Here is a 6,174-nt window from a genome sequence, read left to right as displayed (position 1 = left end):
CAATATTTATATTCCAATTGATATATACAATAAATAAGAAAGCAGTTATTCAGTAATGACAGTTTTATATTTTTGTCTGATTTTGTAGACAAGTAATTTATAAGTGAAATGAAACTTGGAGTACACACAACAAACCAGACTCCTGAGAGGGGACAGTAGTCTGGAAAGGAAGAAAGCCACTGCTCTAAATAATCAATACACAGCACCAGCCTGTGGATTTTATTTATCAGTTTGAAACCCTGCACCAAGATTGTAAATGATATCCTGTGCCTCAGTCTGGCAAAAAGCAACATCACCTCAGCTAAAGAGTAGAATAAAACAAGTACAGACAGAGACCTTTAAATTTTAGAAGTCAAATCCTACTGAGGAAAATGGAAAGGAGCATAAACTCTGGCAAGTCAAGTGTAAATGCATTATTAGGCAAGCCAAAAAAAGAATTGCATGAGCAACTAGCAAAACACACAAAAATGATCAGCAATTTTTTTAAAAATACATCAGAAGCAGGAAGCCTACCAAACATCCTGTAGGTCTATTGCATGATCGAAGTGCTAAAGTAGCACAAGGCCGTTGAGGAGAAGCTAAATGATTTACTCGCATAGGTCTTTGTTGCAGAGGATGCGAGGGAGTTTCTCAGATCTGAGGCATTCTATGTGGGCGATAAAATTGAGGAACTATTCCAGTTTGAGGTGTCATTAGAGGACATTTTGAAACAAACTGATAAACAGTAACCAGGACCAGATGGCATTCACACAAGGGTTTTAAAGAAACTCAAACATGGATGTGCAGAACTAATAACTGTGGTACGTAACATACCTCTTAAATCAATATTTATATTCCAATTGATATATACAATAAATAAGAAAGCAGTATGAGTCTAGGACAGCACTATGGCCTCCCTCTGTCCCAGAAGAGGAAGGGCTCTAAGACTCCTTGGTGGGTGTGTCCAGCCTCACATGGCCCTACCCATAGGAAGCAGGAAGGGGGACCAGGAAGAGAAGAGCTCAGAACTCAGTTGGAGCCTAGTGGCCAAACAGGCCAGGTGCTCGGCCATGGCTCCTGCAGCAAAGGGCCCAGCTGTGCTGTGCCCGATGGAAGGACTGGGTTGGGCTGCCAGGACCCCTGCCGGCTCCCAATGACTGGCCCGGGCAGCTAAGACTACTGCCACGGCCTGAAGATGTGCCTAGACCTCTGGGCCCAATGACTGGACCGGTCCAGCTGGGCCCCTGCCTGAATAGGATCCGGAACCTATGGACACACTGCCAGCACCTCTGTCCCCATTTGACCCCACGCAGCAGCGCCTGAGCCAGGTAGGCCCCCAAGGGGAACTGGGAAGCAGCCCAGGGACAGTAACCACGGGGCAGTTGAGAAGCTGGACGTCAGGTGGGCAGCGTGTTGCAACTTGGATCCCTGCTAACGCACAGACATGGTCGGTGTGTTGCGGTCCAGATCCTTGCTGACCCAATGGCTGCCGCAATGCCACTGTCAGGGCCCTGGGCTGGGACGCAGTGGAGCAGTTGGGCCTGCGTCACCCCTGCCACCCCTCCCCTTGGGTGCAGGCTTCCCCCCCAAACACCTGTGCTTTTCTGCTATCTGCCAGCAAGGAGGCCTGACCCCTGCCTGGCTGGGACCCGGCCGGAGCTGTAAACTGTTGTTGAACTGCTTGGGGTAAACTTTTGTCAGTTCACCCTGCCCTAACTCAGGGCCGGGTCTTATAAACTGCTTGCCCAGGCTGGGTCCTTAACCATTGATCTGTGGCTCTGCCTGAACTGAAGGCCGTGCCTGATAAACTGCCTCTCAGCCTATTGAGAGGCTTGAGTCCCTGACTATTTAAAATGCTTATTTGGTGTCCGCCCTGACTAAGGGACATGGCTTTTATAAACTGTTGCTCGGCCTGTGGGTAGGCCAAGACGTGCCGAGCAAACTGTGTGACAACTGCAGCACTATAATTGCCCTTTAGCTGGGCAGTCTAGAGGATCAGCGTGGCCTCCCGCTGACCTGGACCCATTACACAGCTTTTTTGCCAAATGACTAGAGAATAGCTAATATAATGCTGTTAAAAAAAAAAAAAAAAGCTAAACAGGTAGTACCTTCAATACCAGGCAAATTGATTAAAATGGTGGTACATAACACAATTTTCTGACACACAGATGAACACGATATGTTGGGGAAGAGTCAACATGGCTTTTGTAAATGGAATTCATGCCTCCCCAATCTATTAGAACCTTTGATGGAGCCAAAAAGCAGGTGGACAAGGGTGAACCAGATGATAGTGTATACTTGGGCCTTCCCAAAACCTTTGAAAAGGTCCCTCAACAATGGCTCTTGAGTAGCCATGGCATAAGAGGTCCTCCCTTGGATCAGTAACTAATTAGAATGTAGAAAACAGAGGATAGTTTTTAAATGGTCAGTTTTCATACTGGAGAGAGGTAAATAGTGATGTCTCCAGGAGTCTGTATTGGGACCTGTTCAACATATTCATCAATGATCTGGGTGAAACAGTGAGATGGCAAAGTTTGCAGATGATGCAAAATTATTCAAGAAAAGTTCAATGCTGACAGCAAAGGGCTCTCACAAAACTGGACAACGACAACAAAATGGCCGATGAAATATAATGTTGATAAGGGCAAAGTAATGCCCATTAGAAAACATAATCCCAACTATACACATAAATCTATAGGGTGTAAACTAGCCGTTTTCATGAAAAATTGTGGAGTCATGATAGATAGTTCTCTGAAAACATCTGTTCAGTGTGCAGTGACAGTCAAGAAAGGTACCAGAATATTAGGTACTACAGGAAAAGTATAGATTATAAAATGGAAAATATCATAATGCCACTATATAAAGCCATGGAGTACTCATACCTTGAATGCTGGTGTAGTTCTGGTTGCCCTATCTAAAAAAAAACCCCCAAAAATCAAGGAATTGGAAAAGGTAGAGAAGAGCAACAAAAATGGTGAGAGGTATGGAACAACTTTCAAACCAGGAGAGATTAAAAATACAGGCACTTTCAATTTAAAATAGACTAAGAGGGAGATATGATAAAGGTCTGTAAAGTCATGAGTGGTGTGGAGAAAGTGAATAGGGAATTATTATTTATCCCTTGACACAATACAAGAACCAGGGGTCACTCCATGAAATGAATAGGCAGCAAGTTTAACATAGACACAAGAAAATACTTCTTCATGCAATGCACCAGTCAGCCTATGTATCTGATTAAGGCCATCTCTAGGGTGATACTGGGCCCAGGACAATACCCCCCCACACACTATTCCAAGCCCCATCCCTGCTCCAGCTGTGCACCATCTCTTCTTGCCTTGCTGTGTCCCCATTCCACTCCTTTCCCCAACCATAGTAGATGGGCCATTGGTTGGACCAGTATGCTTATGTTCTTAATTACAACCCACATTGGATATTTTTAAAAAATCATATTTTTCCACTGAAGCATTTTTCATAAACTTTAGTAGACATTCCTTTCTATAGGTGTGATTTGCTGCTGTTGATGAAGCATAAGTTAATTAGCAAGCCCTAGAGCTAGAACTTTGGTAACAGCAATTCTGGTGCTGGCAAGCAAAGGAGAAAGAATATAGAAGGATATCGTGTTGATCTGTGCTTCATAAGAAATAGAGGGAGCAGGAGAAGAGAGAAAAAACATAGTTGCGGGTCAAATGAAAGAGGAACAGTATTACTACTGCAGAAACAAGTCGTGCAGTTGGAAGTGGGAAAGATGATAAATAGACTAATGAATAAAAAGGCATGATATCCAAAAGAAAACTAAATATATAAGTAGTTACACTATTTGAAAATATTACTTAAAAAAGCACAGATCATTTGCCTCTAAAATACCAGTCAGGGACACACACAAAGGATCCATTTATATCATTAATCAAGGGTGATTTCAACCTCTCACTTTCTATCAGATTTTCCTCTAAGATAACCCTTGAAAGCGGGAAGGAAAAAACCACCTTCAGCAAGGGAACACTCTTCTGCTTTTTTCATAGACTTTGTGATCACAGGGATCTATTTAGCTTACAAGCCAACAGTGTATCTTCATCTTGCTGATTTGACAGATGCTGGAATCCCTGAATCTGTCATATATGCTTTATAACCGTTTACAGAGTCAGCTGATGACTGATTTAGAAAATGTAATTCAGTCCAGTTTATTGATGATTTAATTATAATGATGCTTTTTTAAAATAATATTTGCCAGACAGTCTCAACTAGGAGCATAGATGAATTAAAGAAAAAAAATCTCTCCAGTTCCAGAACAATCTTTGACAGGATTCCTAAAATTGCAGTATCTCCTTTATACTGAGGTCCTAGAAATATGAAGGAGAATCACAACTTCATTTTTAAACAAAAACTAGGGGGCTGCACCCCCTGCTTGCTAGGTTCACCAACCCTCTTCTTTCTGGGGGTAGGTGTTTGGCCGGGAGGAGGGGGCAGGAGAGGACAGAGGGTGTGGGGTCTCAGTGGAAAGGGCAAGGGCGCTGTGGGAGGGTAATGCTCAGATAGCAGAGGGGACTTGGTGCGGCCCAGGCGTGGGGGGCAGGCTCAGATGGTAGAGGGGATCCGGTGCGGCCTGGGGAGATCAGGCTTGGATGGCGGAGGGGACCCAGCCCCATAACTCCTCCTCAGCAGTGCAGCTCCCAGGGCGTGAAGCGGGAGCCGGAGCTGGAGCAGCCTAGGGCCGGAGGGGACGGCATAGCAAGTGACTCAGAATGGAGTCTGAGATGGCCAGTGGTGGCCTGAGGATGCAGATGACATGATGACATCACTCTGTTGTTCCGCATCTCCTCTCTGTGGCTATGTCTAGACTGCATCCCTCTGTCGACAGAGGAATGCAAATCAAGCACGTCGAAATTGCTAATGAAGCAGGGATTTCAATATCCCGTGTCTCTTTAGCATAAACATGGCCCCCGCGGTTTTTGAAATGGAGCTTTTTCAAAAAAAAAAAAAGACAGTCTAGACATGGGTAAGTCAAAAATAAACCCTTTTTCGACAGATCCTGTATTCCTCGAAAAATGAGGTTTACGGGATCTGTCGAAAAAGGGTTTATTTTTGACAGATCCTCGTCTAGACTGCTGTGGGTTTTTTTTTTTTTGAAAATGAAGCACGGGATATTTAAATCCCTACTTCATTAGAAATGTTGACATACCTAATCTACATCTCTCCGTCGACAGAGAGGCGTAGTCTAGACACAGCCCGAGTGACTTAGGGCCATAAACAAGAGCAGGTCAAGAGTTCAAGGACAGCGTCGTTTATGAGAACTAAGGGACTGAGACTAAGTGATCTGATGGTGACATCTCAGTCGCTTTGGTCAAGACATGGAGAGGCTAGTGTATTCAAACCTGGATGTGCTCAGGCCATCTTATTTAGGTGGTGTCATATATTTTTTAGATGCTTAGATGTATACTCACAAGATGGAAAATATTGGGCTTGCTGCTCTGTGCCTTAGTTTCCACATCAGCAAAATGGGAATAATAATTACGTAACTCACTGTGGGGTTGAGATAATTATTTTCATTTTCTATATGCATCCTTAAACCAACCAAAGGGCATGCAACACCATCAATGGCTGAGAGGTGGTGGCACCACAAAAGCCCAGGAGTACCGGTAGTTCGAATTAGAGATCCTAATTTGAACTACCTACTCCATGCCACGTGTAGCCATGGGCACTGAGTTTGGACTAAGGGAGATTAAAAAATGGTGGCACCCAGGAACATGCAAATGAAGCCTAGGATATTTAAATCCCAGGCTTTATTTGCAACTCCGGTTGCCCTCATTTGCCTACCTACCTCGAACTAACAAGCTAGTGTAGACATACCCTAAGAGAGAACAACGGATGATGAAGTTGATCCCCCTAAATATTAGGTACGAAATCTGGGACCATTGGCAAAATTCCCAGTGTCTTCCAGAGTGTCAGAATTTAACCTTTTGTTTTCTTCTAATGTATTAACAGACTAAGAGTTCAATTCTGTGAATTGCTGAACACTGACTGCAAAACATTTTGTGCTCTCAGTACCCATCAAAGTCGCTGGGACTTGAGGGTACTTAGTACCTGGTTAGGTTCACGTCCTTACACAGTACACATGTATAAAGTTTTCTCTTTGCAATTACTTACAGATTATTTTATCTGCCACCCCCTCAGCCAGGTCCATGAATCCAGTGTGATTAG

This window comes from Pelodiscus sinensis, chromosome 2, assembly GCF_052426305.1.
Source record: "Pelodiscus sinensis isolate ZL-2025 chromosome 2, ASM5242630v1, whole genome shotgun sequence".
Taxonomy (NCBI): domain Eukaryota; kingdom Metazoa; phylum Chordata; order Testudines; family Trionychidae; genus Pelodiscus; species Pelodiscus sinensis.
Note: the sequence above shows the minus strand (reverse complement) of the source record.